Source organism: Pseudochaenichthys georgianus, chromosome 14 (genome assembly GCF_902827115.2).
Source record: "Pseudochaenichthys georgianus chromosome 14, fPseGeo1.2, whole genome shotgun sequence".
In the NCBI taxonomy this organism is placed as follows: Eukaryota; Metazoa; Chordata; class Actinopteri; order Perciformes; family Channichthyidae; genus Pseudochaenichthys; species Pseudochaenichthys georgianus.
The window spans coordinates 34,694,285-34,707,068 of NC_047516.1; the positions used below are offsets into that span (position 1 = coordinate 34,694,285).

At 40.5% G+C, this 12,784-nt stretch overlaps 1 long non-coding RNA gene across 1 annotated transcript in view; it reads right to left on the reverse strand.

Moving 5' to 3' along the window:
* LOC117458818 (uncharacterized) overlaps nt 1-12,162 on the reverse strand; it is a 61,482-nt gene extending 49,320 nt beyond the window's left edge. The window contains exon 1 of the long non-coding RNA XR_004553452.2: nt 11,951-12,162. This is a non-coding gene — a long non-coding RNA (uncharacterized lncRNA). The remainder of the gene's footprint in view (nt 1-11,950) is intronic.
* Between the last annotated feature and the right edge of the window lie 622 nt (nt 12,163-12,784).

Here is a 12,784-nt window from a genome sequence, read left to right on the forward strand (position 1 = left end):
GGTATGAAAAAGTTTGAGAAACACTGTGTAACCTTTCACATTTAAAACCCTACATACTGTATACACTGTAAGTGTTTACCAGTGATTTCCACCTTCTTCTCCAGAAGGACTCAGATGAGGGTGTTGCACTTTTCTTTTCCTTATACATGTGATGTTTTGGTGTTGTTTTGTTTCTTTCCGTTAACCGTCAAGTGGGAAATAAGTATTGTTTGTGTGTTTCTCTTAGTATCCTAAGATACTGTTATGTTTGGCTGTGGAAAAATAAAATAAAAATGTAAAACAATTATTATTATGAAGGGCAGACCATCTATTTGTATTTATTTTGTTTTTTTTTAGAACGGGGCAGGTCACATAAGATGTTATTCTTCTCCCTGTTCCTTTTCGCTCAATGGTAGAGTCATGTTTTGTGGCAATTATTGTACATTTGGTTTTGCGTACCATGAGCGGGACAAATAAAAATGAAATTATTTGAATTCAGTCAATAATATAACAGACGCTGAACAATTTCCCTGACACTGACCACCACCAACCCTGCTCTTATGGTTTATAAGATCCTAAAGGACATTTTTTTATTTCTACTTAATGCTACTTCCTAGTCCTACTCCACTACAATTTGGAGGACAATATTGCACTTTGGAAAATAAATGGTGTAAGTACAAAGTTACCTTAAAGTACAAAAAGTAATTAAAACATATCTCCACCTCCATCAGCTGCAACATTGTCATTGGTTTGACAATAAAGGATCATTAATTAGAAACAGTGATATCATGTTATTCTGAACACGGTATTCTGCATAATGATAACTTTATTTTTGGTACATTGAAAATATGATAAAGCTTATACTGTTGTACTTTTACTTAGGTTACATTTTGAATGCCAGACTTTTACCTGTAATAGAGTATTCCTACCCAGTGGTATTATTACTTTCACATAAGTAAAAGATTTCGGTACTTTCCATGGTTACACATTTGCAACAGAAGCCAGGATTAGCAGTTACAGCGAGTATTGGCACCACAAAAGCATCTTCTTTCTCTCTAAAGGACCAATGTTCAAATTAAGAGACGTTTTCTATCTATTCATCACATTGGTCGCGTCGCAGTCAGCAAAAGAGGGTTTTAAGGAAATCCATCCCTGACCACTTTCCCCCCGCTCAGCATTTGTCCTTTTTACATTGATCAGCAACTTCTATCTCGTTAATTTAATAAAAAAGCCTCCACTCCACTTTGGGTGATGAAACAAGTGTGTTTGACAAACAGAGCCCCCACTCTCACAGTAATTAAAGTGCTTCAGGTGAACAGAGCAAGAACCCACTCTGATTGAAGGACGGGTATCCTCAATATGCACTTTTATAAAGTGATTTTATTCAGAAGACTAAGAGGGTGAAGGAAATGTAACCCTAAATGGGACTCTAAACCCAGGTACACATGAAAATTGTTTTTCTGATAGTTTCAATAACTATTGTTTCAATGTGAAGTCATAATGAAATGAAAAAAGGGGATGTAATATTTAATATTGGAAATGTGTTACAATTTAAAATTTGAATTATCATTAACGTAACGCAAGCCAGGGTCCAGCATTCGGCTGGGCCAGGACTTTGTTTTGTTTTTGTTGTATTACTAAAATGTGCTATAAACGTAAATTATTTTAATAACTGGCACATGCGTACATTTTGAGCATGCAGTTAGCTTGAACATTGTAGCTGTGTGTAGCAGTGTAATGGTGTGGAATTAATTTTACTATGAATAAGTGCCACAACTTCTCAAAACTGAACGTTATTACTTTAAAATCAGAATGTGCTGCAGTGTTGTTCACACAGACCGACAGAGACGTCCTCACAGCCGGGTCCTGTACTGCTGGCCAAAAAAGAAGATTAAAATGTTACTAATTAAATTATTTGTTGTTGAATAATGGTTTGTAGGTGATCAAGTCTGTAAGAGGCCCTATAATGTTAATTTCCAGGTTCATATTAGCATTTAGTGTCTCTGCTGGAACATGTTTCCATGCTTTAATGTTCAAAAAGCTCTTTATTGTTCTGCAGCACCTCTTTTCACCCTCTGTCTGAAACCAGAGCCCAGTCTGCTGTGATTGGTTAGCTGGCCGGCTCTGTTGTGATTGGTAAACCATTCAGGCTGCGGCCACACGAGGACGAATTCGGTCGTTTGCGTTACTGTTTAGTGTCATATAGACCGTTCGGCCACACGAGGACGACCGAATACGGCACTAAACGACTGAGGAAACGATAACGGGTCCCAAGGTGGATAGAAAGGCATACGCAACTCTCTGGGGGGTCAAACGGCTCCGTGTGTACGCCCTATCCGAACATTTTCAGATCACTGATAGTGATTGCGCAATAGCCCCGCCTCTCCCCACCTCCGTTTACCCCGCGCCATTGCTGAAGTGTTTCGCCACCAACAACAATGGCGGATCGCAGAGTTGCTATCGTGCTCCGGACGCTATTGACCATGCTCCAGTTGTTTGTGCAACATCTACAGCAATAATGATGAGGCAATAGCCCCGCCTCTCCCCACCTCTGCTGCTCACCCCCGCGTCAAAGTAAACTGCACCCTGAATTCAGGTTATTTATCTTTCTCTCGATATGGACCTAAACGTGAGTGAAGTCTAATCTGACAGGACGGAGACACGCAGCTCTGCTCACCTGCAGCTCCTCCCGCTGCAGCAAAACACACACTTCAAGTCAGATCATCACCCTTAGCTATTTTAATTGCCTCTCAAACTCCCTAAACTAGTTATAAATATGTTTATTTTTTACTGTCGGCCGGGTCACTCATTACTGGATTAGCTGCTGCATGAGACAGACACTGACGGTGTCCGAAGAGAGGGAGGAAAAAGAGAGGCTCCGTGTATTTTATTATTATAATATATAGAGTCGTTATTCATTTATTTTAAAGCTCAATAAATAACAAAGAAGACCTTTGACCGGCACTTTTATCATTTTGTCCGGAAGATTTAAACTTTAATACACGTTGACTGGCGAAACACGCTGCCCCGTTCCCTCGGCCCCCACCGCGGAGAATAAACAGAAGGGCAACCATGACAACCATGCTTCTTCGCTGCTTTTGTGGAGGAAGTTACAGCGCCACGTACAGGCTCCTGCATATGTACTGCAGCTTCTCCAGCGGTTGGAGCTAAACGGAGTGGTCTCGTGTGGACAGACACTATCCGGATAACTATTGCGTGTGGACGGAAGCTTGTTTGTGATTGCGTTTGCGTTAATCCTATGCGTTTAGCCGTTTCCGTCCTCGTGTGGCCGCAGCCTTAGAGATGTCCGGCCACTTAGTAAATCACGTACAATGTAAAGTGCTACCATGACATAGTGATGTCATTATGTTACATAAAGTAAACAAAGGAGTCCAATGGAGGCGTTTCAGGCAGAAAGGGGGAGTGTGGAGAAACTCCCTCTGGAGGGAACACAGTGAAGTTAGCCTTTGCAGACCATTTAAATGCACAACAATCTGTGCATGTCGGAAGGAATCAGAACAGGTACCAAAAGAATGAGAACGAATCATGGAAACAAACAAGAATAAGAGGGGATTTGTTTTTATATTTCTTCCTACTCGAGGTCAATTATCTAAAATCCAGGCTTTATGGATTACTTTTGGTAAGAGTACATGATTATGAATGATAACATAATATGTTTCTGTAAATCATATGAGACGGGAATGTGTGAGTGAAATGACTGGACTGCAACCTGCATGAGACTGCGCTAAAACTGAGCACACAACTTAAAAAAGAGGATTTCAGTCTCCATCAGTTGCTAGAGAGAGAAGCTGGAAATGATTAAATGTTCATCACTATGGCGACAGACTACCCAGTCAAGTTACTTTCACCACAGGGATCAAACTGCTTTATGTTTATGGACTCAGTTTTGGCCTCGTTTCCTCACATCTAGCACAATTTGACCACTTACTGTATTTGGCAATAATATTGATTTGTAGAATAGCAACTGTAAATGTGCATTTTAATATGTGATGTCTGGCTGGATCCGTTTGGATTGAGTGGGCTGTTTAATACAGTTACAGTGCAACTGTGGGCTTTTGTTGAAGGGATTTTAAATAATATACAGACAGCACTGGCCAGAGACGATTGATGTTAAAGTGTCTGTACAGAGTAAAAGCTGCTAAATGTATATGATATTACATGTTATATCCAACCCGGTATCACGGCAAGACGTGAACATGTGACAATTTACCATGCTGGGAGACGTGAAGATGTCACGATTTCGTACCTTCAAACGTGACAGTTACACGGTATTGTTAACATGGCCCAAACAGTGGAGATATACCCGGAAATGCCAAGCAAATGCTACAACGGTCGGTTGTTATTGTCAATATTAATATAATAATGATTTATTTTGTAATAGTCACACTCGATTTCGCCGATTTTCTTGTTGCCCCAGCTGGTTGACACCTCTTTTAGCAGAAACAAAGTCTACATTAATGTATTAAATCGATGTTAATCCATGTGTGTGGATGTCATTTAGAAACTCTTCAACTAGAACCGTAGTTTTTTACATGTCTTTTTTTTTTTTTTACATTAGTTATATTTAAAAACATTTTAGAAGGCCTCGCAAAATACTTTAATGTAAATAAAAATTTAAATGTGAAGGAATGTGTGTATACCAAAATACATCCGTCATAAAAAATACCGGAAACAGACGTAGGCAAGGTCCTCAGCTCGGTGATTCGATGGTTTAGCCGCAATGCACGTTGGGAAATAGATTTGTGTGATGTGAAATCCGAAAACATTTTTGAAAAATAAAATAATACTGTATTCCGAGTGTGCTTGCTTTTCACTTTGAAAGTCATCACATAACGGTATTGTAATACACGGTTCGGCTGCATTACATATTGCATATCTGCCGTAGTTCTCTATTTATAGAGCCCTGATGAGAAGAATTCTAGACAAACAGGAAGAACTGCCACCAAAACTGAAAACGTGACGTGGATCATAAATATATCAGCAATTAAACAACATCTTCAATTTCTCTTCACACAATACGTCTCCTTGCAGTATCAACACTAATTCGGCTGACTTTTATATTTGATCCAATTGGTAGATAGGCTGCATTTACACCATAACGGTGCACAGCTGATAGAAAGGGACACCTCGTGGTTAAAGCACGTTATTGAATTTTATTATTTTTCACAAAAATGAAACCATCAATAGCAAAAACAGAATTAACTGTCATTAGTAAACCACTCAAATAAAAAGATCATAAGTGGTTTTGTTTTACATATATTTTAAGGGTAATAATAGCAATGTAACACTGTCTATGACACTGATAACACTGATTTGAAAAACATACAGAACAAATTCATTCACTGCCCTTAAAGAGCCTGTGACAGCCTCCCAACAACTGTTGTGCAATGAAATATTGGGCTACTAGTAATCTCGAACCGTCAGCTTAAAAAAGAAGGTGCGATACCGTTCCGATAAATATCAATAATTTCGAACATCGCGGAGAAATTCCTTCGACTCATTTTGAAGTTTTGGGGGAAGCCGGAAGTGACGTCAATGTGGGAACGCTTCACTGTGCGGCGAGAGAGCCAAACACGGACAAAGTGTGTTGTCATGCAGATGCTGGGATCTGGAACGGTGCAGCTGGAGCCCAAATCAGTTCAGTAACGGTTTCAAGGGGACAATATTTACTAAAATTGATGGGTTTTGTTAGAAATTAAAATCAATGTTTTATGGCATAATGTACCTTAAACATACCGTCAGTTTAAATGCTATTTTATTCTGGAAAAACCTGGAAGTTCTCAATACCAAGCTTTTATTCTGAAAATCCGTCATGACGACATCCGGGACTACCGTTCATTAGTATCATTAAAGTGGCTATTGACGCCGTTAACATGTATTACATATAAAGTTATGAAAGAGATGAGGAGGAGAAAAGGCATGTGGAAGTAAGCAATGAATGTAAAATGTCGAAATCCTCTGTTTAACGCGATATCGGACACGAACGAGGGGGGAAGTCCCCTACGTCACTACAGCCCCCAGAGAGGAGGAGCGAACAGCCAGAAGCGGGAGAGACGAAGGCTTGTAAGCTCTCTTCTGCACGGCCAGCACCTGGGAGAGGAAGCTGCAGACTTTCTCTCCTGACTGAACAATATCCTGCTTGTAACATTACCGCGCTTTTTATTAATTAAAGTACCAATTTTGAACCTTCTCAGAGACTCCTTTAGTCTCCTTTTTAAGCTTCTTACCTGGACGCGAGAATAGGGCTGTCAGTCGATTAAAATATTTAATCGCGATTAATCATAGATAATCGCGATTAATCGCAAATTAATCGCACATTTTGTATCTGTTCTAAATGTTCCTTAGAGGGATATTTTTCAAGTTTGTAATACTCTTATCAACATATGAGTGGACACATATGCTCTATGCCAGTGCTTCTCAAAGTGTGGCCCGTGAGCGCCACCTAGTGGTCCCTGAGTATATTGGTAACATTTCACATTTGAAATAAATAAATAAATTTCAGTTCTCCGCACTCTCGCGGGAATATCTCCGCAATGGAGTGAGCTTAAGTTTTCGATTGCATGATATAGCCCAGCGCAACACCTGTGATTTGGGATATTTGTGGAGTTAGGTGGTCCGCGAGTGTTTTTTGATTGGTTAAGTGGTCCTTGGTATGAAAAAGTTTGAGAAACACTGCTCTATGCAAATGTTTGTTTATTATCATTTGATCAATGACAAATATTCTCATGAATATTAAACATAACAACCTCTGAACATTAAAAATGTCTGCCTCAATTCAACCTGGAACCTCTCTCATACAATAATACAATTGTGTGTGTGTGTGTGTGTGTGTGTGTGTGTGTGTGTGTGTGTGTGTGTGTGTGTGTGTGTGTGTGTGTGTGTGTGTGTGTGTGTGTGTGTGTGTGTGTGTGTGTGTGTGTGGAGACACCGTGATGGATCGTTGGAGCTATGTGCAACTCAAGGCATACGCTCGAACGGGAGCTGCCTGGACGCTGCAATCATGTTGCGCGCACTATCCGTGCTGAGTGTGCTGACTTTGCTCGGCGCAGTTGTCGGCGAAATGTCGCTCCTCTGTTTTCATTGAAACAGCTCCTTATCCGTTAGCGCAGCTAGCTAGCACCAGATGCTAACAACAACAATACACGTAAGGTGTGCCCGTTCTCTCTCTCTCGCTCACTCGCGCCACACATACACACACCCTCCCGGTCCTCCCGATGGCCAGTCAGTGCCTGCCAGTGAGCGTGGAAGTGTGGTCTGCCGCAAGCGGCTGTCAGCATCAGCTTGTAGATGGTATTTTAAACTCGATGCGCTCTGAAACTACGGGGCGGCCGAGGACAAAAAATACACATGCGTTAATCGCGTTAAAATAATTAGTGGCGTTAACTGTCGTAGCATGCATGAAGACTAGGGTGAGACAAGATAGTTAGTATTGGGTAGGCCAGTTGGCTAGGGGAGAGGTATTCCAGAGCTAAACAAATAAAATCCTTTAAGTGTTGGTGCACCAGGTTCAAGGGAGTTTGTATAATCATGGTTACATTGACGGATTTGGTTAAGTGTCCCAGTGTGGAACTGCTGGAAAAATGTACTAAAGACCAACAGTTAAAAAGTGCAGCGCATTTTGAGGTAGACGTTCCAAAGCAGGGTCATAAAGACACCATAGTGACTACGTTACAGACCCAGTTGGTACTGCAAGAAGTTCTGCCAGCAGTGGCTGTCGATGATTGTTCCGAGGATGAGTTGGCTGAGAAGGAAGCTATAAATCCAGAGGGGCAGAGAAGTGCAGGTTTTTCTTTGTTTGACTTTAGTGAAATGACATTTGAACAGAGAATGGAAATAATGCTGCTGCAGTACCAACAAGACAGTGAACGTGAGGAACGTGCAAGTGCTCGTGAGGACCGGACTAGAGCTCGTGAACAGGAAACTGAGATGGAGCGTTTAAGGTTAACTACAGTGGTGCAGGAAGCTGAATTGCAACAATCCAAGAGGCTAAGCTTTCTTCTGGGGTGTCCCCAGCAACTTTTGATGTAGCTTATAACTTGAGGTTGTTACCGAAATTCGAGGAGAACTGTAGATTATTTACCTCAGTTTTATCTTTGTTTAATTGGAGAAAGTTCTGACACATCCAGTCATTAATAACAGGGTTATACTCCTACATGGTCATGCCATTTGGTCTTAGAAATGCACTTGGCTACATTCCAGTGATTAATGAACCGCGTGGTTTCTGGGTTACAAAGGTGTGCCGTGTATTTAGATGATTTGGTGGTGTACAGTGACACATGGTCAGGGCACCTACAGCGCATCCAGGCCCTATTTGATCGCCTGGTCTTGGCAAATCTCACTGAACTTGGCCAAGTGTGAGTTTGCTAAGGCCACAGTGACATATCTGGGTAAGGTCGTTGGTCAGGGTACTGTGCGTCCAGTAAGGGCAAAAGTGGAAGCCGTTGAGAAGTTTCCTCCGCCTACCACCAGGAAGGAGTTGGCTCGTTTTCTTGGCATGGTAGGTTATTACCGTTGTTTTTGTGAAAACTTCTCCTCGGTTGTTGCTCCCTTGACTGACCTGATAAGTCCAAGGATGAAGTTTAACTGGTCAGTTCAGTGTCAGAAGGCTTTCAGGGACGTTAAGGATCTTCTTATTGGCGCTCCAGTGCTGAGAGCCCCGAGTCTTGAGGAGCCTTTTCATCTTAAAGTGGATGCATGTAATACGGGTGCCGGTGCCGTGTTATTACAGCAAGATGCCTCTGGTATGGAGCTCCCGGTCAGTTACTTCTCACGCAAGTTGAACTACTCGATTGTAGAGAAGGAGGCACTGGCATTGATCTGGGCATTGCAGCACTTCGAAGTGTATATAGGGAGTGGTTTTAGGCCAATAGTGATATACACAGATCACAATCCCCTGACCTTTCTACAGTCTTTGCAGAACCCAAACCAGTGGTTAATGAGATGGTCCCTGTTTCTACAGCCTTTCCATTTGGACATCCGACATCTCAAAGATTCCGAAAATGTAATGGCTGATGCTTTGTCGAGAGCAGTACCTTAAGGTGGTTTTATTTCCTGTTTTCACATCTTTTTTCCAGCATTTTCCTGCTCTTTAATTGCTTCCAGGATGCCGGGTTGCTGAGTTGGTGAATGTGGAAAGTAGGCAGTGGTAAACTAGGGTAACATTTACACCCGGGTAAGCTATGTTTCATGTATTATATGTAAGTATGAGCTCTGTTATTAGGTATATCCGTCATTTAACAGTAAGCTATTGAAATTCTGAATCCATAGATGTGTCTCCCATCACCCAAAACCCCTGACTATTCTCTTAACTCAGTATTTACATTCTTATATTCAAAGAAAATCAGTAATATCTTTAAAAAAAAAAAAGTCCTTTTATATCAGCTGTGCACCGTTATGGTGTAAATATAACCTATCTACCAATTGGATCAAATATGAAAGTCAGCCAAATTAGTATTGATACTGCAAGGAGATGTATTGTGTGAAGAGAAATTGAAGATGTTGTTTAATTGCTGATATACTTATGATCCATGTCACGTTTTCAGTTTTGGCGGCAGTTCTTCCTGTTTGTCCAGAAATCTTCTCATCAGGGCTCTATAAATAGAGAACTACGGCAGATATGTAATATTTAATGCAGCCGAACCGTGTATTACAATCCCGTTATGTGATGACTTTCAAAGAGAAAAGCAAGCACACTCGGAATAAAGTATTTGATTTAAAAAATGTTCTCGGATTTCACATCGCATAAACACCATTTCCCAATGTGCTAAACCATCGAATCACTTAGCTGAGGATCTTGCCTACGTCTGTTTCCGGTATTGTTAATGACGGATGTATTTTGTTATACACACATTCCTTCACATTTAAATTTACATTCAAGCATTTTGTGAGGCCTTCTAAAATGTTTTTAAATATAACTACGGTTCTAGTTGAAGAGTTTGAAAATCAACATGAACCGAAGCTGTTGCCTGGCAACGCAATCGCACAACGTCACGTCCGTTAATTCCACATCCACACTCATGGATTAACATTGATTTAATACATTAATGTAGCCTTTGTTTCTGCTAAAAGGTGTCGACCAGCTGGGGCAACAAGAAAATCGGCTAAATCCAGTGTGGCTATTACAAAATAAATCATTATTATATTAATATTGACAATAACAACCGACCGTCGGGGTAGCATTTGCTTGGCATTTCCGGGTATATCTCCACTGGTTGGGCCATGTTAACAATACCGTGTAACTGTCACGTTTGAAGGGACGAAATCGTGACATCTTCACGTCTCCCAGCATGGTAAATCGTCCCATGTTCACGTCTTGCCGTGATACCGGGTTGGTTATATCATATGACACAGCAACTAAATCATTGCTCAGACTTTGAAGGCAGGTTGTAGTAAGACTCTTTTATCTAGAAAATTCTTCAAACTCAACAGATTGATTGAATAGAAATGCAGACTCCTCGTGCTGATGAGCACTGAGGTACCATTGTGTGAGTCTGAGCAGTGGAATTTAAAAGTAGAGGGAGGTTGCCATTGATTTCCATTTAATTATTCATCCAGAACAACATACTCTCCTCGGCCTTGGCCCTTTACACGGTTCTGTGGCAGACAGGAGTGTGACTGAAGTTCCTTCATTTTTTCTACATGTCATTTCTTATTCATGACCCTTCTCTCGCATACTTCTCTGACGGTAGAATGCTGGAGGGTAGTCAACATCATGACTGTATCATGTGTGCGACAGAGACATGACAATTCTGCATTAAAGGATTCATAGGGTTTTAAATAGCAGCTGGTGTTCATAGCAGTTTACAGTACACACAGAGAAAGAACTTACTTACAAATATATTTTACTTGTGAGTCATACAGTATGTAACTGAGGGCTGTTGCAGATTATCCTACTAACTGGGTCCCTGCAGACCCTGGAGCATTACTTTTTCCGGTATACAATGATTTATTCAAACATTACACTTTATCAATGTGTCCGAAATTATATAGGCCTAATGTCTTTGTTTTATGTTTCTGACTTTTTGGAAAAGTATCAAGAATTTATGCCGAAATGACATCGCTGAGTGTGCATTAGGCAAGGCAAGTGACGTTCATTTATATAGCACCTTTCAACACAAGGCAATTCAAAGTGCTTTACAAAAATAAAAGACATTAAGAGCATTAAGAAATTGTGCAGTGGAAACACATAATAATCATTGATTAGAAGATGAGCACTTTGTATGGATTAGGGTTAGTGAATGTGTGATACAGTATGTGTGTGATTGGGTGAATGTAGACATGTAGTTTAAAAGTGGACATTGGAAAAGGCACAATATAAATGCAATCCATTTTACACATCAACAATTGCAGACAATGCAGTTTTTAGATAGATACAATGTCTACCATGGGTCATTTTTTTTTACGCAATATACGAAGGAACTGTCTCTCTCCTATGACATATCGAAATCTATTTGGAGAAGAAATAAGTAAACATTTTCTTTCTTACAGTAGTTGATTCAAAGGATATTTGAGTGTGATGGTTACAGTTTTTATTGGAGGCAGCGCTCTCCGTGCACACTGAGTAAGTCTAGCAGCAAGCTTTGAAAAATTCACTGACATGATGTGTTTCCAGTGAAAAGATTCGTGATCCTTTGTAATTTCTCTCTCTGACATGATGAGAATCTAATCTCTCCGAGATCCACATACAAGTTGTAATGACTCGCAGTCTGATTTGAATTCACTGTCCATTTGCACAAAAAATATCAAAAAAACTAATACTCCAATCACTGGTCATGCAATATTACACTTAGGGCTAAACCAGCATGCCTTTCATGCAGAAAGTTCAGATTGTTTTGACAAAGCACAACATTTAAAAGCTAATTCATCCAGCAGTGTCACACATGTCTTCAGATTTAGTTGGACAGGTCTGAGACAGAGGAATACCATGATGAAGAAGAAGAAGAGCACCTACCTCGCTCATGGCTGCGCTGTGTGTCTGGCTGTCAGTGAAGTGAGACTGAGCTGCAGTCCTCTCTCTCTGCTCCTGCTTTTATAGAGTGGGCCGCTCGCTCTCCTCTACTCACACTCTTTTATCCTTTTCTCCAGCTCTACAATGAGGCCCACCGGCACCAGCCTCCATATTTTCAACCACCTACTACTTGTTTGGCTTGTTTTCAGTTTGTGTTGTCAGGGTATGAGGGATCATGAAAATGCAAGTAAAATAATGAAACAATCCCAAATTGAAAACAAGTTAAAAAATTACCACTAGGTAGGGCTCTAGGATTTTAGTGTAAACTAAATATTTGTTAGAGATAGGGAAACTAAGGACAGATAACTTGCTTTATTTACAATTACACAATTTGATTTAAAATGCGATATGTTAAGAAATAATAAACATAACTAACTATTTTAAATAGTAAATGATAAAGTGAATATGTTAAAAGAAACACGCTGATGGATATTCAGCTGATTAATGCATGTTCCTGATGCAGAGGTTGACCCAAAAAAATAATAATTACCATATGTATATTGACTATAAGGCGCACCTGAGTATAAGTCGCTTGTATCAAAAAACGTGTCGTTAAGAGAAAAACATATTTAAGTCGCTTTGGTGAAGTTGCATTTATCCACTGAAGTCTTCATCCTCTGTGTCTCTGTTAAACACTTCCGCCAACTCCGGTGGAAGTCGGATGATGTCGGTCGTCACTGAAGCCCATGCTGTGTCGATCCATCCGACAACATCCTGGAAAGTTACGTGACGCATTCTCCCAGTTGCCGTGACTTCTTTCTTCTTCGGTGGTACAGC